This window comes from Quercus suber, unplaced genomic scaffold (genome assembly GCF_002906115.3).
Source record: "Quercus suber isolate HL8 unplaced genomic scaffold, Cork oak 2.0 scaffold_699, whole genome shotgun sequence".
NCBI lineage: Eukaryota > Viridiplantae > Streptophyta > Magnoliopsida > Fagales > Fagaceae > Quercus > Quercus suber.
Genome location: NW_027070140.1, coordinates 306,474 through 330,090, shown reverse-complemented (window position 1 = coordinate 330,090; position 23,617 = coordinate 306,474). Strand labels below are relative to the sequence as shown.

Below are 23,617 nucleotides of genomic sequence, written 5' to 3'. Positions count from 1 at the left end.
TTTTTTTTTAGTCTCTAACCAAGACTTCAATCTAAAAATTTCTCTGGATCCTAAATTAATAATAGATTAATAAGAGAATAACTTGATCCATTTGACATGGGAGAAACTCGGAAAAAAGCCACCACCAGTCATCGTCACTGGAGAGAGCCCAAGAATTCACCAGGGAGAAGGAACGACTACCAGTAGACAAAGATTTGGGTTAGAGGATTAAATGAAACCACTTGACCGAAATAATTACACGGTGAGTTTTAATGGGGTAATCTTTAAGGAAACAAAAGAATCCAGAATCGGAGTCATAATGGGGATGAGGATGGTTAGGTAATAGCGGTAATAAGCTAGAAGATTCCACTCCAAGTAGCAGCAAAAACAAGATTAGCAATGACGATGTGGAGTTTGGATGATTTCGGAAGGTGGTAAACAAAGCTCTTTATAGCTTGGATGAGGTTGCAAGGTGGTAAACAAAGCTCCTTATAACATGGAAAATTAAGCAGTTAAAAACAATTAGAAATTCAGCACACTATGTCATTCTTCCAAAACATTTCACATGCAACTCATAAATTTTGTTTAATCGGATAGACAAAAAATTATTAATGTTCCAATACTTTACAAGAAATATTTTGAAATAACTTTGCATCAAATTAATTTAGCAAGGTTAGACAAGACAGCACTCGCGCACAACATAATTGCGAGGAAATACAACAAAAGACAATGCCCAAGTGCGTCGAACACCTTCTAAAACCAGGAGTGACGTGAGAGCAAATATATCTAAAGCTTACAAATTGAACTTTTTTTTTTTATAATAACTTAATAATTTCATTTAAAAAAATGATGCTATTTGAGTACACTAAATGTCTGGACAAAATTGGGAAATGCCCCATTTGGGTAAAAATAGCAGCATAATGCCCTTTTCTCCAAACTATATAGGGAAATGCCCCTCTTTGTAACTCGATTTTCTCAAAATCGAGTTAGGCCCTATAGCGGCGTTTTTTAGGAGCCTATAGTGATGTTTTTAGGATCTATAGTGGCGTTTTTTAACTCGATTTATAAGAAATCGAGTTATAGGTAAAAAAAATTAAAAAAATTGCCTATAACTCGATTTTATGAAAATCAAGTTACAAAACGTCACTATAGATCCTGAAAATGTCACTATAGGTCCTTAAAAACGCCGCTATAGGGCTCCAGAATTTTTTTTTTTTATAACTCGATTTTGAGAAAATCGAGTTATAAAAGAGGGGCATTTCCCTATATAGTTTGGAGAAAAGGGCATTATGCTGCTATTTTTACCCAAATGGGGCATTTCCCAATTTTGTCCCTAAATGTCTAAATCATTCGAAAACCCTGAATTTTGGACCCAATACATTCCAAGGAAATTTCTAGGACTGAATACTTGAATGTCTGCTTCTAAAAGATTTGCTCTGCATCCACTCTATTAAAAACTTTCATAAATATATAAACCCAACTAAATGTCTAAATCATTCGAACCCTGAATCTTGGACTCAAACACCCCAAGAAAGTTTTTGATACTGAATACCCTAAATGTCTGCTTTCGAAAGATTTGACATCCACATTCTTGCCATTTGCCATCACACGGCCGCCATCTACCCCCTTCAGAGCTAAACAACAACAACAGAAACAACAAAACAATTAAGTGCTCCAATCAACAGAAACAACAAAAACAAAATAGTTGAACCAATTAAAAAAAAGAAGTAACATAGTCAATCAAAGACCTAAAATCATATATCAGTTGAGATAGTAGTAATTTAGTTAATTCACTAAAAAAATATTAAGGCTGTTTTGGTTTATTATTCGTCTCAGTTAAGTAAATAAAGATCACACCGTAGCATGATGCATGTACTTTATTCCATCCTCAAAAAATAATGTTTTGTTTCACGATAGGATATTATACATTATTTGGACTGCATGATTCATCTTCGATGACCCTTGAGAGTAACACCATCCTTCATGTTATGACTCTTCATTAGTGAAAAGTGAAAACAATACTAAAAATAGAAGGGATTTCAAAAATATTCCGACTATTCTTATCCTCGCTCAAACTTTCTTCCATATATGTTATCATCCCCTAGCAAATTATATAAGACACCTGACCTTTCATCGAATAAATTAATAAAAATGCCGAACCACAACATTATTTTCACCATCACGTTTTAGTCTACCCATCAAAACGATAAAAGCCAACTTTTTTTTATTATTTATAAAAGATAGAAATTTTAGCTTAATCAAAATATGTATAAATCTCCATTCAAAAGACTTGAACCCCAAACCTTACTCTTTATGCCCCATAAACACTTATACTTGTAAAGTAACTATCACCTTACTTTTAATTTACATTTGTATCGAACCTCAACCTTTGTTGCACTTCCACTTGATTTATAGTTTTTGTACGTAATGCACCCTTTCCCCAAAAAAAGAGGTGGAAATGGAATTTATGCCTCTTGAAAGTTAAAATCAACAAACTCAAAAAACACATTCTCAGACCGAATTTAACAAATATCGTTACGTTCCAGAACGTTGACCGAATCAAATTCCGAATAGATTAATCCATCCTTACTCATTACTATTCACTAAAGCCAAAAGGAGTTGGGGGAGGAACCATTTGACATTTCCTAACAAACTGAACAAAATATTAGATGAACCAATTGCCACAGGAAAGGAGACGAAAGATTTTATACACTGACGATGGAAAAAACGATAAACCAAGACTTTCAGGCTAAAATTCATACGAAATCATTGGGCAAAAGTTTGACAACAGAGTTCCACTATGATAATTGTAACAAGAGAGGGCCCTCCTGGGGCAGGGAGAAGAGAGCACGAAGTCAAACAAATCGACATCAGCCACAACAAAAGGGACGTTGAGCAGTATCTAAAAGTTATAACTACCCCATACAAAACGAATTCAGCTAAAAAAGGCCCATATCCAAAGTCAACATCTCAAAAGTATAAACATTCCCATAGCGCAATAATAATGCCCCAAGTTTTTACCACACCAGAGAAGTTTCCAATCGAGGCCAACCCCCAAGACTTTAATTCCTCAAGGTAATTCAGTGAACCAAAATTACACACTACTCCATAAGACAACTTAAAAGCGAGAAATGAAGAGCAATGATTAAAGAAGCATAGGGCAAATGTCAAACTAAATGATTGAGCATTGAAAATATTAGGTACAGAACCATATTGGAAATCAGGCAGAACCTGAAAACAATCCCCCATTCTTTTTTCTCTAATTCTAATTCCTTCCTACCATTAAAGCAAAATAAAAAAGCAGCTATTTATCGAAGACAAAAGAGAGTCAAATTTGAAATGCAAAGTCCTAAGCAACAATAACTACTACACCAATTGCTCTCTTCCCTCCGTGCAAGTCAAATCTACTCATCATCATCTTCATCCTACATACACAAACAAACAAACTCAGTCAGTTTCAAAATATATACATAAACTGTCAAAATTGAACTTGGAAGAATGAAATTCAAATATCGAAATCAACCTCGCCGCTCTCGTCCTCTTCATCCTCATCATCGTGCACTTCAGACTTGGACTTGTCGGACTCTTCCTCATCGTTTCCATTTCCTCCCTCAGCCTATTAAATCACAATTGAACAATTATTTCACAATAAAAATGAACTAATTCCAATGATTAATTAACAAAATCACAAGCTATAATTACCAATTTCTTATTGTAAGCCTGCATGGTCTTATTGTACTCAGTCTTCCTCTTCTCTGCCTTAGCCACATAGGGAGCTTTGTCCTAAAATTCGACGAATAAACATTCAAAATATTTTCAAATAGAATAACAAATATTCGATTATTTCTACGAATTTGAACCAGAAAATTATCACTGATTATGAAAACACTCACAGATTCCAGACCATAAAAAAAAAAAAAAAAAAACTGAGACGAATCATGACTTTTATTTTTATTTTTTATGCTATGGCGAAAACCCACCAATACACGTACCACGTCTGGCATATTTGATCCCAAAACCCACTATCCCATTACCCCCACCATTCTCGCGTGCATGGCTACACAAAGACCCCCGGTCCCCAAGCCAGTCATCATCACCAAATATCAACTAACCTGTCCAATACTCCACAGCCCATACATCAAATCTGCCAAAATTGTGCCGAACTAATCCATACATAAAGATTGTCGAATTTGTCGTGTAGCCAAAATGACCGTGCAAGTGTATTTTTATCTTTTATGGTTATGACTTATAAGTTACTATACACTTTTTATTATTATTATTGTAAGGACCAGATTTGAACTCCTAGCTCATTACGTGGATGGAGTTAGACTCAAAAAATTCAAAACAATAAATTTATAGAGAACGAGTTGGAAAACTGAGTTTTAGTTAATCAAACAAACGCTGGAATGAAATCAGATGATAAGAGAATGAAAAGAAGAAGACTTGTGTTGAAGAAAAATCGTCCTCGGCAAAGTTTGAGGATGTCTGTTCTTATATATTTCTCTCAAATTCGGTTACAAACTTAGTTCCTAAAGGCTACAGTGTTTCTTTCTTCAATTCCCTCTCCTTAATCTTGTTGCTCCCTTCTTTATTTATACCCTCTTCCTTTTCATTTCCACCTTTCATGTGCATGCTAGATGGTTGGTGTGGATACTTGTCCCATCATCCCCTTCCATAAGTCATCATGTAGTAGCTGTAAGGTTGAAATCTATTGTTTAGGTATCACCTCCACATTAATGCAGTCAGGGTGTTAACTGCAGTGTATTTAATGCGGAGGTAGCAGCCACTTTAGATATTTTAGGGCATTGCCCTGTACGTTCACCACTCTTACAAGGCTTATCAACACCGACGAGACTTCTTGGAACATCATCCTGAGTGATAGACAACCTTTTTGGACCTCAGCATTGGTTAGTCGAGGATATATTTATCCTCGGCCCACCCTCTTGGGCCATTATGGTCAAAACTAACTTCTATTTCTTAACAGTCCTTTCTAATAAAGATTTCTTCTCCTCAGATAGCCCCTTGTCCTCGAATTGGACACAGACCCATAACACAAACAAATGATGGATTCCTAGGCCCAATCACCCTACAATTATTATTATTATTAATTTTTTTCTTTCAAAAACATGTTATAGAAGAATCCCACTTCCTTGAGTGTGTGTGTTTTAGTCTTGTGTCTTTCTAAAAAAAAGCAATCAAGTAGGTTTGTCCCACATCGCCCAGGTGTGTGTCTCCTAATGGGTTTAAAGCCTTTACACAGCATTCAAGAGTTACCAGCTTTTGTATGTTGTGTGATATTAAACCCGAGTTCCCACTCCCCTGTGTTCGTGTGTTTCAGTCTTGTGTCTTTCTCAAAAGAAAAAAAGAAAAAAGAAAAAAAAGAAGAATCCCTCATTCTATAAGTCTTTCACCTATAGTGAATTGAACCCTAAATCTCTCTTTTAAATTATGCAATAAACATTACTAAATTATGACTTAAGTACAATATTTAGGTACTATTTTTTAGGTTCCCCTCTGAAGATTCTGCCATGTGGATTTTTTGTCATGAGATGAAAGTGTATTTTTTAGTTAAGTAGCTACATGGCTGAATTTTAAGAGAGGAACCTAAAAAATAGCATCTAAAGTATTGTATTTAAGTTTTGTCCTATAATAAAAATAATGTCTATAGTGGGTTCATGTAAAAAATTATATTATTCTAATTATTATTTATCTACTTAGCAAGTTGTAAAAATGGTTTTTATTTTTTATTTTTTAAAATTTTATGTTTTGTTTTTGTTTGGTATAACATTATTCACAAGCACATTGGAAAGAGAAGTAAATACTTAAGAGTAAAGTAAAACAAAACATTATTCGCAATTTTAAACCTTAAGTTATTATTTTCTGATTAGATATGTGGTATTAGCATGGTTTTCAAATTGAGATCTTATGTAGGATTGAAAAGATAGTCTTTCAAATTGGATTGTAAGTTAAATAAAAAAAACCATAAGATTCTTTTTATATAAAAAAATAATAAAGTGAAAAATCATCAGCAGTAATGATGTGTTCCAACATATAACAATGATAATATATGATATATCATGAAAATTTCAAAAAGATAAAGTATAAATCATTAAATTTAGATCCAACCCGAAACGCACTACTTAAAGATTCTAGTGCAAGTTGAATTGTTTGACAATCTACAATCGCATCCTGATTGGGATTTTATTAATTATGGGGTACTATTAATGCATTTGAGTTAACTTAGTTCCATTAGTTCATCAGTTTATGTATAGTTTTTTAAAGTGATTTTTGTTAGGTAATTATGATATATGCTTCATTAAATCATTAAATCAAAACACTAATTTGTTTTTGATGTAGTTAAGATTCAAATATAAGTTTCTTATTTGATTGCAAAAAAATTTACGAGTTTAACTCCAGTTAATATATGCTGTACTTTTGTCGACTTTTAACTTTCTGTGTTTGGTTCATGTAAAATATTTTTTGAAAAATAAATATTTTCCAAAAATGCTATTTTCGGGAAAGGAAAATGTATTCAAGTTGTTCGATTGTCTCGGAATTTGTTTTACGGAAAATCAATTCCGGTGTTTGGTTCGTTCAAACATTTTATGGAAAATGCTTTCTGTTTTACGGAAAATCAATTCCCATGTTTGGTTCGGTCAAACATTTTACGAAAAATGGAATTTGTTTTTTACGGAAAATCAATTCCCATGTTTGGTTTGTGGATCATTTTACGGAAAATATGAAATGCCTTACAAATTCAAGCACCTGCATTATCTAGATAAACCTGTAACAGTACAAAATTAATCATCCACTTCAACATAAAAAATAATCATCTAAATTTAAGCACCTGCATTGCCTAGACATATCTGTAACAGTACAAAAATAATCATCCACTTCAAAATAAAAAATAATCATTTAAATATACTCATAATATTTATATAAAAATAACCACATCAATCGTTCACCATTGGCATTACACCTCCATGGTGTACAAAAATGATACTTACTCATGGTATCTGAACAGTACAAATACATAATTTGGGCAATTGTGTCGTCCCAATAATATAAAAGACTACATATATAATATAATAATAGGTCAATATTAGTACTACAACAAAAGTTAATTTCTAAAGCTATCGTCACAGTCAACATGAAACAGACAAGTCAAAGTTGTGAGAAAAAAAAATCATCCAACCACAGCTTTCTCGGCCTAGCATTCTTGGCTAGAAATCCCCGTGCTGCCTTCTCATTTTTACAAAGATGGTCAAACGTAGTTGCGAGCATGTCTTTGCTATATCCATCTGTCATCATAGCCATGACCTCATTGTAAAGCTGTGTAATCCACTGGGCCCCGGTTGATTTCTTTTAGAGCCATAGCTATTTCCTTCAACTGATCAGACAGATCAGTCAGCACACTATCATTAGCATTAGAAGGTGCACGCCCTCTTTTGCAAGACTTGGAAATTGCTGACCTAGTGGTGGATGACACGATTGCATTCTTCCATTTCTCGACCACACCTTCCTCCACATTGTCTGCAACAAACTCAACACTGTCCCCATTGTCTGGCTCATTCTCAATATCCACATAGGACTTAGAAAAGCCACTTGTGGTTGTGTCTTTCCCTACAACAATAGCTAATTCATCATATATCTCAATTTTTTTGTTTAGATACTTCACATGCTTTCGATGCGCCTGTAAGGGAGAAAGGAACGTATAATAATAATGCAATAATCACTTCACTCATAAATTCAATATTCAATTCAATATAGATGCCATTAAATGATTTAGGTCAATGATAAACAAAAAAATTTGTTAGGGAACAGGAGACATAACCTATGATTTTGAAGATAAGTACAACAAAAAATACAATGTACAAATGCTAGACCAGATTTTACAATAGATCCGCACATGAAAGTTATATTTGAAAAACCTTATAAAAGCAATGGAATCCTAAAAGAATGACACTATAAATTTCATATAAAAGGCAAAAACATATATTATCATTTATATTAAGAAAATCTAGTTGGAAGCCATACCATGACTTCTTCTTGGTATGTCTTTGCGTCGCATGTTATCATTTTTAGGTTATCATCCTAGCCAAAGCGACTCTTCTTTCTAATAGTCTAAATAGTGGACCACATGGTCCTTAGAGTCCACATCCGATTGTCAACATAAGAGGGGTGACACTCAACCCTAAATTGGGCAATTATCTCCTTCGCTACAAGAGCAAAGGAGCCTGCCTTGAAAGTGCTAGACGGCTTGTTGCCCTTTACAGCGTCCTGCGCAAGTATCCTAAGCATTGTTGAGTGCATGGGCAGCAACCACCTAAACTACTTGCTGCTGCTCACCTTCTCTTTGTCCTTTGACATTACTACATATGGAAATTGTATAGTGAGAGTAGCATTTAAAAATGAGAGTAGCATTTAGTAATTACGCTCGGAATATGAATAACAAATCAAACACACATACAACCACGCTTATAGATGTGCACAACAGAATGAAACATGCTAACATTGGAAATGACAATGTAATACCATCAAATAACAATGTAATGCTGAAAATACTTTTTCATTACACCACCAGAAGTCTATAGTAAATACATTGTCTTTACCAAAAAAAAAAAAATACATATTACAATCATAGAAATCTAAATAAAGTACTACTCTCCACTCCTGGTATAATCAGACCACATAGCTTGGCATATCTCATCTCTCTTAGCATTCCACAGTCCACTGTCTTCAATGGACTCCCGACGTGATTGTGTTTCTTGTTGGGGGTCACTAGACTCTACTTGGTTTATTGCATCTTCCATAATGTGGTCATTTAGTTCGACCCCTATAATGTGATTATGAACCACATAACATGCTAACACTACTTTCACTTGGGTTTCAAAAGACCAAAATGGTTCTGCATCCAACACTTGAAAACGTTTTTTCAACACTCCAAACCCTCGTTCAATGGTAGTTCTCAATGAAGAGTGTCGGAGGTTGAACAATTCTTGCTCATTCTCAGGAGGACAATCACTAAACTCTTTCAAGTGATATTGCACACTCCGATAAGGTGACAATATTCCATTTTTATTACATACCCAGCAATATTTACCTACATATATTCAAAAATAAAACCAAATCACTATTATGCTTAGGAAAACGCACAATATTTAATAAACTAATAAACCAAAAAGGTGAAGTAATCCTATAATATTTTTGGGAATTGAAAATCCCCCTGGCCTAGCAAATGAATAATTTAGCACACGTGAATCATGTGCACTCCCTTCTCATCCAGCCAATACATAAGTAAACTTTAAGTCAAAACTAATGGCAGCTAACACGTTTTGTGTGGTTCCATCTTTGCGACCACAAATTCTTCCTTGTATTTTAGGTGGCACAGATGCACAAACATGTGTACCATCTATTACTCCAACACAATCCTAATTTTCGACACACATAATGGTTTAAAATTACACAAATCTTCACAATTTACAAAAATACACAAGTCGCAATATTTACCTTGAAATATGGGTAGAACCTTCTGCTATTCCTTATCTTTGGGGGTATATCTTCGCTACGCAGTCTTATTAGAGCTCTATATAATTTCAGGACTCCTTTAAGGACGATCTTGAAGTATCTATGAACAGTCTCAGTTGATCTATAGATCCAACTACCCACTACATGGAACCTCACATTATGACCAATAATGTGTAAGAAAATGAACACTTGCTCCGTAACAGACATGTGAATAGTCAGGCGTACGTGCTCCCCCCAGTGAGGATGTGACATAAGTGGTGGAAAGTTATAGGCTTCATCCTAATTTGATTCACACAGTGTCTCTTACTTTCTTGTAGACTACTATTTATGTATTCCTCTCTCTCTACTGTATGATTAACATAAGGTGCCTTAGGCAGTCGTCTACATCTAAGCCACAATTTCCTTAACAATGCAGCCCCCACAAGGAGGATAGATGCAACTGAGGCAAGAATTGCGGCTTTGGTTTTTTTTCTTCATCTAAAAAATCACAAACACTATGGTTTAAGAGGTATGTAAACAAGCATGCTATTGATTACACAGTAAATAAAACAACCACAAACATAAAACATCCAAACCATATTGATAACGAGTACCAAAATATTTACACACATATATTTTTGTATATAATTGTAACATCAACAACGTACACCACATAACACAACTTTACACAATCAAAATTTACACCAACAAATCACATTGCATTCTATTTCTGTATAACTATAACATCAACAACGTTCACAACATAATACAACTTTACACAATCAATATTGACACCAACAAATCACATTGCATTATATGCTCTGTATAACTGTAACAATATAACATCAACTTTACATAATCAATATAACATCAACAAATCAATATGTTCTGTATAACATTGCATTACACAAACAATATTTACACAACGTAATACCATCACAATCAATATTTACACCAACAAATCATATTGCATTTTTGTATAATTGTAACACCAGCATAAATTATATTCTTAAATCAATAATTAAATAAAAATGGATAATTAAAAAAAGTAAATAAATAAATAAATAATTATCCAATCTAAATAATTATTTAAATAAATAATTATATATAAAAATATATATATATATATATATAGATCGGATCCGAGAGGGTGGGTCAGAGGATGGGTTGTTTATGGGTTTGAGGGGGTGTGGATTGGCTTTTGTAGAGGGTGGGTCGGAGGTGTATGGACCGAAGGTGAGGTGGTCGGGGTAAAGTGGAGGGTGGATTGGAGCTCGAATTGGAGATAAAGGGTGGATCAGATTGAAGAGTGGATCAAACTGATATGGAGGGTGGATCGGAGTGTAGGGTGAATCAGAGTGTAGATTACTCATCGTGGGTGGATCGGAGCTTGGGTTGTGGTGGTCGGACTATGGAGGGTCGGTCTATGGTGGTCAGACTGGAGCTTGGTCTGTGGTGGTGGATCAGGGCTCAGTTTGGTTTGTTCACCGTTTCTCTCTCTCTCTCTCTCTCTCTCTCTCTCTCTCTCTCTCTCTCTCTCTCTCTCTCTCTGCGTATGAGGCTTGGTTTGGAAATGATTTGAAGTTAAAATGGAAATGTAAAATCATTTCTGGGTCAAAGCCATCTTTTTACGGTCAAAGTTAATGGTTTTTCGGAAAATGCAATTTTCCATGCACAGCCAAACACACAGCTCAGGTGTAAAATCATTTCCTGAAATAGTTTGAAGCCAAAACAAACGGAGCCTAACTGTTACATTCACTTCAAAATACACATTCATCTCCATAAAATACACATTCATTGTTCACAAAATACACTTCAAGTTGTTTCATAATATGCATTTAATTGGCTTGATTTTGCATAGATGGATTGGATTACGGGGTGATGGGTTCAATTTTCACACTAGTGATGTGTATTCCCGAATGGAATGCTCATATAAACTATTCATAATTAAACTTGACTATATCTTTCAAAACTATCTTTCAATTTGAATAACCATACCATCCACATATAAAAACTATTACATAGAAATAAAATGTATCATTCCATTAAAAAAAACTCATCATTTGCACATATGCTTAGTGTTTAAGTAAGAGGCAGGTTAAACATACACAGAATCTATCATGTTTGAGCAATTTCATTAGTTACGAAAAAATTTCTAAAGAGTTTCTACAAAGTTGTGTAATCAATTGTCCAAATTGACAGCTATGCTGTTAGAGAAAATGTCCAAATCAAATATGATATACCCAAAAATACTAGTCTAGCTATCCAAAATTCTATCCAAAATGTTGTCCACTAACTATGCAACATACTGTCCAAAAAATGCACATACTATCCAAAAAAGCTATTCATCATAGCTCATAATCTTGTAGTAGGGTCGTAAAAAAGTTAACCACAATCTTATGGGAAGAAAAACAATAAACAAAAGTATACGTTAAGGTTATTTTCTTTCTTTCTTTTTTCTCCTCTAAAGGTTATAAAGTATACTTAACTCATCAACTGCACTCCATATTTAATTTTATCACATTTTCCTAAAGTTACATTCTCATGATTTCCATTTTATTATTGTCTCCAAGCATATTTTAGGGGATACATAACTAGTCTAATAGTATCACAAGCTACCTACAAACACAATTAACAGCATCACAAGCTAACTACAAACGCCCAATCCTCAAAGAACAATTGACTACTTAAATACAAGCACAAGCCAAGGGAATATGCTTCTAAGAAACCGAAGCTATATGGAACATGTGTTATTGGCATAAAAATCATTAAATCAATAAAATTGTTTATGCTTCATATTACGAAATGAAATTGTTGATTTAATTATTAGAGGGCATAATACAATAATTATTTTTTTTTTTTTTGCAACAATAATTAAAAATTAAAAATATTTAAATATGTTTTTTTCCGATATAAACAAATTAGTCAATTACATTTTTTCTAATTAAATAATAATATGTCAACTTACTTGTAAATCTTTCCTAGACCTTCCATTCCAAATTCCTGCAAAAGATCACACTGATTAGAACAAACAAATAGAGAGAAAATTATTATATAAAAAAAAAATAAAAACAGAATATGGCTTCAAATAAAACACTTGAAGGAAGAGATGAATATCAATGTCATGGAAAAATACCATTTTAGCAATGATGTCTTTTTCTACGTCTTCTTCTCGTGTATTTCCAATAGGGGTGTGCATGGGTCGGGTTGGGTCGGATTTAGGGAATTTTTTGACCCGACCCACCATGGTGGGTCAAAAAAAATTCGACCCAACCCAACCCATCACATAAATCCAACTCAACCCAACCCAACCCACATGGGTCGGTTGAACCCATGGGTTTGAAATTTTTTTTTTATTATTATTAAATTGAGTAGAAAAAAAAATATAAATATTAATATATTAAAAAAACCCAAAGATTAGTATCGATGTAATTCCTTAAGAGCAAACAACACCAATAACTAAACAACAATTGTAATTTACTAGAGTTTGTGTGAACTAATTGGCTTTTATATAGGATAGGAAGAGCTGGTTATTTTAAAATTATAATATATTTTAAATATATATTAAATATGGGTGGATCGGTGGGTCGGGTCGGGTTTGGCGGGTTTGTAATTTTAAGACCAAAACCCAACCCAACCCGCTATAAAAAAAAAATTTGTAACCCAACCCAACCCAACCCACCAAGGCCTAAAAACCGACCCAACCCGGTGGGTCGGGTCGGGTTTGGCGGGTCGGTGGGTTTTCTGTACACCCCTAATTTCTAGTACATCTTCACAAATCTAACTTCACAAGACTGGCGGAGATGAGCAAGCAAGAGAATGGGCGAGATAGGATGAGAGAGAATAGGGCAACAAAAGTTAATGAGCAGGTAAGGTACAATATTGGCATAGGTGGGAGTCGAATGAAATCAAGAGGCGTAGGTGGGAGTGGCCGAGTGAGAGACAGTGAAATGAAGCATTGGAGGTCCAGTGGTTTATATAATAATAATAATAAATTATTAATAATACAAATGTTGTGAAGATTCATCCCTTAAATAATGGATGATAGTTTAGAAATTATTTTTAAAATTTTGTTATGAAAAAAATTATTTAATTATTAAATATTTTTTTTATATTTTTCATAAAAATAATATTAAATTTTTAAAAATAATAATTTATTAACAAATATTTTAAAGCAACTGCATCCTTGTAAAAAGACAATAAATATTAATATAATATCATTTTTAAAATAGATAATTTTGTAGTTAACATAACAAAAATAAAATCATATATTTTATTCTCTCTCAAGTCTGTCAGCACCACATCTGTGTAAACTGTTCATAATAAGTTTTTCATTTTGGAAGAGATTGCTAAGTTTTTCATTTTGGAAGAGATTGCAAATGGGAGGCGTGTTACGTGAAACTGAAACACTACACAGTAAAAAGTAAAGACATGGACAATTATGACTTTCTTCACGCTTTTATTATCTCTGCCTCTTTGGCATGGACTTACATGTGTTTTGAATATGATTGACCAATTTGTGATTGTGTTGGGGTTGGGCCATCATTCATCCGTAACAAGTCACTCTTACACTGTTACACGTGAACACATCTGCAAAGAAAGTCATGGCCGATACAAAAGACAAGGCGTGTCACAGTTGCAAAAGATTCATAGGCATCATGTGCAGCTTCATAGGCATTAAAGTTTTCTCAGTGTGGCGTGCATGCATGACTGAGCAATATCTATCTCTTTGTTATAGCACTTACGGCAGTGAAGTTAAATAATTATATAGCTATTTTAGTTCTATCAAAACATTAAAATACTTGCTGCAACAATAGAAACATACCTAAATTTTTTTAGCTTCTTGCTATAGTGCACATTCATAAATAAATGTGCATTGTGTTAGAGATATATATTAATCATATTAGCCCAATGTAATAGGCACAAGTCCACTTCTGCTTATACTAGTAGTCTAGGGTTTAGTCGCCTATATATACTCATTTAGGGTTATTGTAATACAGGTTATTGTACTACACTCTTACACAATAAAGATGTAGCCCTTAAGGGATTCCTTCGTTAGGCCAACAAGGCTGAACCACATAACTCTTGTGTTCTCAATGTTCCTATTCTATGCTTTCTCCTTCCGCATCTACTCTAGCATACACAACATGGTATAACACATCGTTTGCTAATAATAATATATTTAACATGGTATCAGAGCTAATATTTAACATGATATCAGAGCCAAACTTCGTTCTTGGCATCAAACAAACATCTCTAGCATGCAAAGAAGATTCTCACGTGCACACCACCATCAGAAGTCACACATGCTTGTCTGCTACATCTAGACACCACGGCATCTCTCAGCCACCATGGCTCAATGCTGTGTCCAAGATCCACAAACTCAAGCAAACCCGTGACATCAATCTCGGATTTGTGCAAATCAATTCTTCGCCTGATGAAACCAACAAGACAGAAGCACTCCACGACATACTGCGACCAAAACCCAAGAACCTGGAATCTAACGGCCGCTGCACGCACCTCCATGCACTGACAAAGCCTCAAGTTGCTCCTCCCACGCGCCGCTGAAGCTTTCGGATTCAGACGAGATTATGGTACATGCGCCGCCTTGTCAGCCTCGTAACACTCCGATATACAAAACCCGAGAAGCCCGGCAGCCGAAACAAAGACACGCACCGCTAGCATTTCTGGCAACTCCTCCACGCGCTGGAGAACTATTCGCACGCGCCACACTCACCGAAAACTGCTGCTTACTTTTTCTATTTTATATGCTTATTTTTACAAAACACACATATCAGTTTATCTATTCTACACATTTATTCAATAAAATATTCATTATTTTACAATTTTTATAATTCACTTCCTCACTGCCCCTCTTTCTCACAGACCCATAGTCCATCACTACCAATGATCACTCCACACGTAGCCACCATCATCACCACCCAACTAGCATCATTAAGAAAAACCAACCCACTAAATCCCAAACCCATTCAATCCCAAACCCATTAATCACCCACCCAACCCGAAACCCAGTCAAGCCAAATCATCACCCACCCAATCGGCGGCAAGACCATCAAAACCCACCAATGAACCAGAAAAAACAAGCTAATCAAGATCAAAACCCACCCATCAAAATTTTCAACCCACCCATCAAAATCCCAGCCACCATCAACCCGATCAATACCCATGGATCAATAACCATTAAAACCCACCATCAACCCAATCAATACCCCACAAATCAATACCCAACAAAACCCACACATAATGTCCCTAAGAGCTCCGCCACGGTGTCCTTTTTGGGTCTCGTGTGAGTGAGATCATACCATTTAAACTTCGCCACGGCATTTCTGAGCTCCACCACGGCGTCGTTTGCATGTTGAGATCATATCAGCAGTGAGTGAGATTGGTGAGATCGATGGACTGATCGGTGGACTGGGGTGAGATCAGTGGACTGAGGGAGAGATGAAACGATAGAGAGGTGAGAGTGAGAAGACTATACACGGTTGATAGAGAGCAATGAGCAGAAGAGAGTTGAGAGGAGAGAGAAACAAATACTAAAATAATGAATAAACGAGCAACAGTAACTGTGTAAATATTTACAGTTACTGTAACTCATGAAAATTTTAAGACAATTTTTAGAAAATCATGTAAATATCTACTAATGTGAGTGTTTTTTTGCTCAAAATGTGTAAAATTTGGAAACCCAAATCTTGGACCCAAAACACTCCATGGAAACTTATTGGAAAAATACTTGAATACCCGCTCCAAAAAGATTTGCTCACGTCCTTTTCATTTAACCTACATGCTTAACCTTGAACCTGCACCTAGGTAGCTATAAATGATCGTTATCACAGCTATGTCACTCCATGGTCGACTGAAGTAAGTCAAATTTACCAAATTCTCAAGCCAAAGCGTGTCGGTTGGCATAGCTCCAATCAGTGACTTGTTTATGACAATACCCTAGTGATTCTCATTCATGTCATTTGTCATCACACTACTGCCATTTGCAGTCAGAACATTAACTTGACTGGGCGTTGACTACTTCACCAAAATTAGACAATTCTAAAACACAGTACTTGCCTTGCCAAAGATAAAATCAATCGTCCCCTCAATGATACGATTGCGGAAGAACTATCATACAACAGGAACATAGAGTGTATCTTGAAACCCGCTAAATGAACATTTATAAAACGCCACTTCAACGTTAGTGATCACGAGGGCTACAGCTTGATTAACTTGGCCATCAAAATTCTATTTCAAATTAGTAGAAATTTTATCTTTTAATGGTTAGATTAACTTGATCATTTAAAACAACTAATGATATCTCTAATTAGCAAAAACAAAAGCACAATATAGCTCATAAACACAATTTACAATATCACAAGCTTCCTACAAACACCCAATCCTCACAAACTAAAGAACAATTGACTACTTGAATATAAATACAAGACAAGATAGGGAATATGCTTCTCAGGAACCAAAGCTATATAGAACATGAGTTATTTGCCTAAAAAGAAACAGTGAAATTGTTGATTATTTATATTACTTAATTAAATCACTATTTTAATTACTTATAATATGTTTGGTTCATTTACACATAATACTGTTGAAAATGATTTCCTTAAGTAACGCTCTTCCTGATTTTAGCAAATATATAATTGTGTTTGATATTCTTTTCAGCGGTGCAGGGAGAGGGATTTACAATGGATGATCTAACAATCAGATATAATGCCAGACCTGAAAAAGACCAAGCAGTGACGCTCACTGTAGCTGCTACTGATGTTGCATTCTATTGATGTAAGTTCAACTGAGTATAAAGATGCTCTCTTCACCTACTGTGGCAAACAATTCTATAAGAACAATATTGTCGAAGGAACGATCAATTTCATCTTTGGTTTCGCACCTGTGGTGTTTCAAGATTGTTTAATTCTAGTGAAGTAGTCTGACCAAGTAAATGTTTTAATTGCAAACGATAATTCTAAAATTTCGGCTCGGAGTATAATCATTCCCAGATCAATTATCAAAGCTGTACCAAGGGGATTCAAGTTTCTCAAAAAAGAAAAAAGAAAAAAAAAAGAAAAAAAAAGGAGGAGAGAATTCGGCCAATTCTTTTGAGAATATGTGAAAGCATACATTTGGATCTTGAGAATATCTCTTGGTCTGAGAACAATACTTATTATACTATACAACTCTTACACATGTCAACTAATATCATATTGTGAAAAAACAGTATCATTAAACTTTATAGTTAAGCATGCCCCTTGATAACCAAATCAAGCTAATCGAGCACTTTACTTCACATTTTTTTCATTTCAATTCTCTAATTTTTAAAGCATCGATCACCATTACCACCAGCAACCTACCCATGAAAAACAATAGTGAGAATAAATAATAGATTACTGAATCAGCAAAACTAGACTATAAGATTCATAACGGAGTAGTTTCAACTTCACCTTACCTCTCTAGAAGAGCCAAAAATAGATCCCACGGTTTTATCAACAAGAACAGACAGCATATCCTCAGGAATTTTCTTATCAGAACAAGTGATTTCATCTTCTAAAAGTAAGTGACTGATTACTATTGCAATGCTTCATGTTGGATGCCTTATCCTTATTGTCCAGCCACAATGAACTACAATGCCTCTTATGGTCATTCACTTCTAGCTCTGACCCTGACTTTACATTTGATTTTACATTTGAATGAAACTCATTGCATATAATAAAGCATCAGAATAAATAACAGAAAGTAAAAGAACAGCACAACAACTTCATCCCAGACACCACTACTGAAGAGAATGCTTAAAAAAAGTAACAACAAAGATGCATATAAAAATTATGCCTAAACAACTTGTGCAGAAGTTGAGCAACCCTTTGCAAGACCTCCAACTGAAACATCATCCCCCACAGGTACTTCACGAAATGCTTCCTTATTAGCCACTTCAACTGCTTCAGAGTGCAATTGTACCTGTGAAGAGAGCCGCATTTGTACAGAGTGTTTTCAGAGAGGTCCGCAAAACCTTGGTTATTTTTTTGCCATTGCCAAGACAATTTGGAATGTCCACATGTAAGCGCCAAAGTCTAGACGATAATATGCATATCTACAGGTAAAAGCACTTTGATTCAAAAAATTTGACAATTTTGAAATTGTGCCCTTTTCCTTTTCTATATTTTCTTCATTTACTCGAACTGTTCGCTTTTTTCAGTTTTCCCATCTACTATTGCTAATCATGGAAACAATAGAGGTATAAGTACAACTTTTCGATTTCCCATGTGAAAGTAATGTTATTTCAAACTACAACCAATCGCGTTAGCTTTTGTGATAATTGATATGTTCTTAACATTACTCTTAAAATACACTTTATATATTTCCTTACTTTATGAGTAAAGTTGTTCAAAAAATTATAAATCTAACTTTGGTCAACATTATTAATCACAAACAATTTCACTGAATACTCAATCATAACTGTTAATAATTTTGTAATTCAATCAACACCTCATGATATTTTTTATTGAGATATCTATAATTCAAATCCTCTGTCCAAATCGCAACTATTGAATTATCAATATATATACATACACACACAATCATAATTGGGTTTTGTAACCTAGAACCTAATTTGTTTTTATTAGCTTTTGGACCTTTCAACCCTCAAATTGTAGAATCCCACCTACCTAGTGGTTTGATGAATCATTGACCTTTGTTTTGCCATCCTCACCTCTCACTAGCATCATCCATCCATCACACTTGTGTCACATCAAATATGAGTTGCACCTAATCTCGATCTAAAATATGAGTCGCACATAATCTCAATCTTTATTCGATATGGCAAATATGATCCACGTTGATGCCACTAGTTAATTGATCTACCTCCTCTAGCATCATATTGACAGAACCAGTCATCGACTTGAAAGTAATCTTTAACAAATCCTTTTTAGGTTTAGTGATTGTTCAAAACTCAATCTAATCACATTGGTTGACAATTTGACCCTCAACTCAACCAAACCCAACCTATGAACACCTCTATTTGAGAGCTTAAACAAGAAGAAATATAACAAGTATGAAGAAATGTTCATTTTATTATACTCAATATAAGTGTCAAATCATGTTTTCATCCAAATTTGGGCAAACTATAGGAGTATGAAAATGTTTAAGTAACTTTTATTGGAATTTAAATAATACACCCCTTATCTACTTGTTCTCATTTTCACTCAACACCCAATTTCCTTGCAATTGGCACCTCCCTATCTTAACATGTTATTGATTTGAATGCCTTAGGAAAATACAAGATAATCTTAAAACCACAATGATGATGATGATGATGATGTTGTTGTTGCTGTGTGTGTTTTTTTAAACATAATTATATTAAACACAACTAAATTTTCAAAAAATCAAATTTTCATTGAATAATCATTGAAATTGCTAATTATTTTAAGGGTCTGTTTGAGATCTGCCTATTTTGCTGAATAGTGCTAAAGGCATCAGGTTAGTAAAAAAACAAAAGGGGGCTGAAATGCAGAAGCCAATCCAAACCAACTCTATTACATTTGAAAACCGCTTATTTTGCTAAATACTGAAAATAATAAAAAAAAATTCTGTTTATTACTGTTTAGCACTGTTCATTGGCCTAAATATACTGTTCATTGCCAATGAACAGTGCATACCACGCTGGTTTAAATAAATAAATAAATAAAAAGAAGCCAAAAACGTGAGATAGGTCCAGACACAGACGCAAACATTCGAATCCAAACGGAGCTCTAGTGTTTAAGTAAGGGGCAGCTTAAACAGACTGAATCTATCATGTTTGAGCAATTTCTTTAGTTACAAAAATTTTCTAAAAATTTGCTACAAAATTGTCTGATCAGTTGTCCAAATTGACATCTATGATGTCAGAGAAAATGTCCAAATCAACTCTGCTGTACCCAAACATACTAGTTCAGCTATCCAAAATGTTGTTCACTAGCTATACAATATACTGTCCAAAAAATGCATATTCTGTCCAAAAAAGCTATTCATCATAGAACAACATAATCTTGTAGTAGGATCTAAAAAAAATAAACCACAATCTTATGGGAGGAAAACTAATAAAAAAAAGTGTACGTTAAGGTTGTTTTCTTTCCTTTCCTTTTTTTTTTTCTCCACTAAAGTTTATAGAGTGTACTTAAATCACTTGCACTTCATATTTAATTTTATCACATATTCCTATAGTTACATTCTCATAATTTCCATTTTATTATTGTCCCCAACCACATTAAAAGCATATCTTTAAGAATACATAACTACTCTAACCAAATCATGAAATAAAAATAAAAAACAACTTGAAAAGATGCTATTTTGATTCTTTTACAAATACATATATTTTTTTATTGAATAAAAACAAGCAACTTACTTAATAAATCTTTCGAGATCCTTCCGTTCCCAATGCCTGCTAAAGATCTCATTTTTCAGAGAATACCAAAAAATAATACGAAGAAAAAAATATGGATTTATATAAATAAATAATTAAAAAAGAGCTTGAAGGCAGAGATGAATATCAATGGCATGAAAAATAAAATACCAGCAGTCCAGCCACAGCACGTGGCAGAAGTGCTTGACTGTAGCAAGCAAAGCCACAACCAGTGTCGTTTTCTACGTCTCCTCATGTATTCCTCGACTCTTTCTCTCTCTTCCTCTTCGTCTGTCTCTCTTCTCAGATACAAAGCAAGCCACCCAAAACTGCCACCACCACACGAACCAGCCACCCAAAACTCAAACTACCACCACACCACTACTACTTTACTTGAAACTTAACCACCATAGCCAAAATCCAAAAAACCCACACCCAAAATCAATCACCACCACCAAACCCACGGCCAAAATCAGTCGCACCACCAAATCCGAGAAACCCACAACCAAAATCAATCACCACCACAGTCAAAATCCACCAAGCCCACGGAGATGGAGAGAGAGAAAATACGAAAGAGAAGTGAGAAAAAAGAGAAAAGAAAGAACCGGTGAAGAAAGAAAAAGAAGAGAGGGAAGGGATGAATGGTGAAGAAAGAAAAAAAACGATAGAGAGAAGGAGTGGCGTCCAGACAAAAGGAGCCAGAGAAAGGAAGAGAAAAGAAGAAGAAGTGGGAGAAGAAAGAGAAAGAGGGAAAAGTATGAAAGTTGAAAAGCAAAAACATATTGCGCCTAATAATAGAAGTGGGATCAGATTCAGTCACGGCGTGTGGGTTCGAAATGGTGAAAAAGGCGAATTAGAAAATTGCTGAAAAGTACAAATGCCTGTACTCAGAATCTCTGCTAAAATCAAAATAAATAAATAATGTTATTGCAAAGGTGTGATGTACAATCGTTTCGGCGTGTATTGATTTTGATACTGTTACCGAGTGAGTGTTACGGATTCAGCTGCATTTTCCGTGTTTTTTTTTTTTTTTTTTTACTTTTCTGATTTTATTTTATTTTTTTGATAGAACTTTTCTGACTTTATTGGATTTTCCATCCACGCGCCAGTCAGTACAACAATGCGTAAAACTGAATATTAAATGACTTTTCGTTTAATTCTTTCTTTCTTTCTTTTTTTTCATATGAAGACGATGGTTTTAGGCGGGACTCGGGAGTTAGCTTGAATGATTGCGAAAAATAATACCAAGAACTGAAAAAGAAGATACTAGGGCATATTTGATGTTTGATAATGTTATTTTAGTAATGTTATTTGTATTTTTTTTAAATATGTGTAGATGAAAAAATATATAAAAATATGTATAATATTATTTAAAACTGAAAACATATTGTTAAACTACTATACTAAACAAGGCCTAGGACTCCAAGGAATTAAGAAGCTTCTTTTAAAGTCACCACATATATATATATATATATATATAAACACCATTACAAACATATATTTTTTTGGAAAAAAATTATCTGCAACATGGGTTGGAGGATGTCTCTCCAATCTGTGACGTGTTCTTCTCTAATAATGACACCTGTTCCACCCTGCTAAAACCCAAATTCAACATCTAACTCTTGTTTACTCAAACATTAGCCACTTTTTTAGCATCTCTGGTGGCTTTTTTTAAAGTAATCAAATTCCAGAGTGTCAATCAAGATAGTGACCTATGGCTGCCGAAGGCAATGGATCTAGAAAGTCCACCACCAAAGTCACCATAACCACACCAAACGAGCAACCCACAAACCCATATCTGAAAAAACCATCCAAAAATTCGAGCATTAAACCATGAATCCATATCAAAAACCCTAAAACCCACGATTCTTGAGAAGCTAATTGGCAAGATAAAGGGGCGTGGCAATTGTATTTGGGTCACGAACCTTAGAACAAATGGGTGGCTTTTGTGTTTGGGTCGGACTGGAGTTGGGTCACAAACGTGAGAACCAGTTTGAGGATTGATCATTGATGACAGTAGATCCGGTGACCGATTTGCGTTGAAGGAGAGGGAGAAAGGACTGATCATTTAGGTGATGGTGGTGAGATTGAAAACTATATCTCTAGTGGCTACCTATCCCTGTTTGAAGTTTGCCGTGAAGAGATATAGGTGATGGTAGTGAGAATTTTTCAAATAAAAGAAAGAGACTAAAAAGGCGTGGACAAAGAAAAAAGAAAAAAAAGCCACCAAAGATGCTGAAAAAGTGGCTAACGTTTGAGTAAACAGAAGTTATATGTTGAATTTGGGTCTTAGTGGGGTGGAACAGGTGTCATTATTAGAGAGGGACACGTCACAGATTGGAGAGACATCCTCCAACCCAGGTTGCAGAGAAACTTTTTCCTATTTTTTTTAAATGCATTTTTTTTATTTAGAAACCTTTAAACCATGCACTAAATTAACAATTTGAATATTTTAACTTTTTAATAATAGTAATGATGATGATTTATTATTATTAGTTGTAATTTGAAGAGTTTAGTTTACCTCAAGTGCTTTTTTAACTGATTTTTTTTTTAATGAGAAACGGACACATCACTCACTAATTAAATAAAATGTGGAAATTAAACTCACTACCACTTGTATTGTATATTTAAAACAAAAGAAAATGTTCAGTTAAAACAAATATTAGAAGTAAGTCAAACCCTAATATAAAATAGTAAATTGAAATAGACAGGTATTAAAATATTAAAATAAATTAAGCTCATTTGTTA

At 34.4% G+C, this 23,617-nt stretch overlaps 1 long non-coding RNA gene and 1 other non-coding gene across 4 annotated transcripts; both read right to left on the bottom strand.

The window, feature by feature from the left end:
* Positions 1–3,142: 3,142 nt before the first annotated feature.
* LOC112005485 (uncharacterized) lies at positions 3,143–3,814 on the bottom strand. Its single transcript, XR_010626129.1, has 3 exons — positions 3,682–3,814; positions 3,503–3,595; positions 3,143–3,404 (listed from the first exon to the last, which is right to left on the bottom strand). It is a non-coding gene; the product is annotated as an uncharacterized LOC112005485 (transcript).
* A 13,761-nt stretch (positions 3,815–17,575) lies between these two features.
* LOC112028811 (uncharacterized) lies at positions 17,576–21,897 on the bottom strand. 3 transcript variants are annotated; one of them, XR_010626134.1, is made up of 4 exons: positions 21,041–21,888; positions 20,873–20,911; positions 17,945–18,583; positions 17,576–17,845 (listed from the first exon to the last, which is right to left on the bottom strand). It is a non-coding gene; the product is annotated as an uncharacterized LOC112028811 (long non-coding RNA). The 3 variants fall into 3 exon arrangements; XR_010626133.1 differs by having other exon boundaries at positions 17,945–20,911; positions 21,041–21,897; XR_010626132.1 differs by having other exon boundaries at positions 17,945–20,908; positions 21,041–21,897.
* Between the last annotated feature and the right edge of the window lie 1,720 nt (positions 21,898–23,617).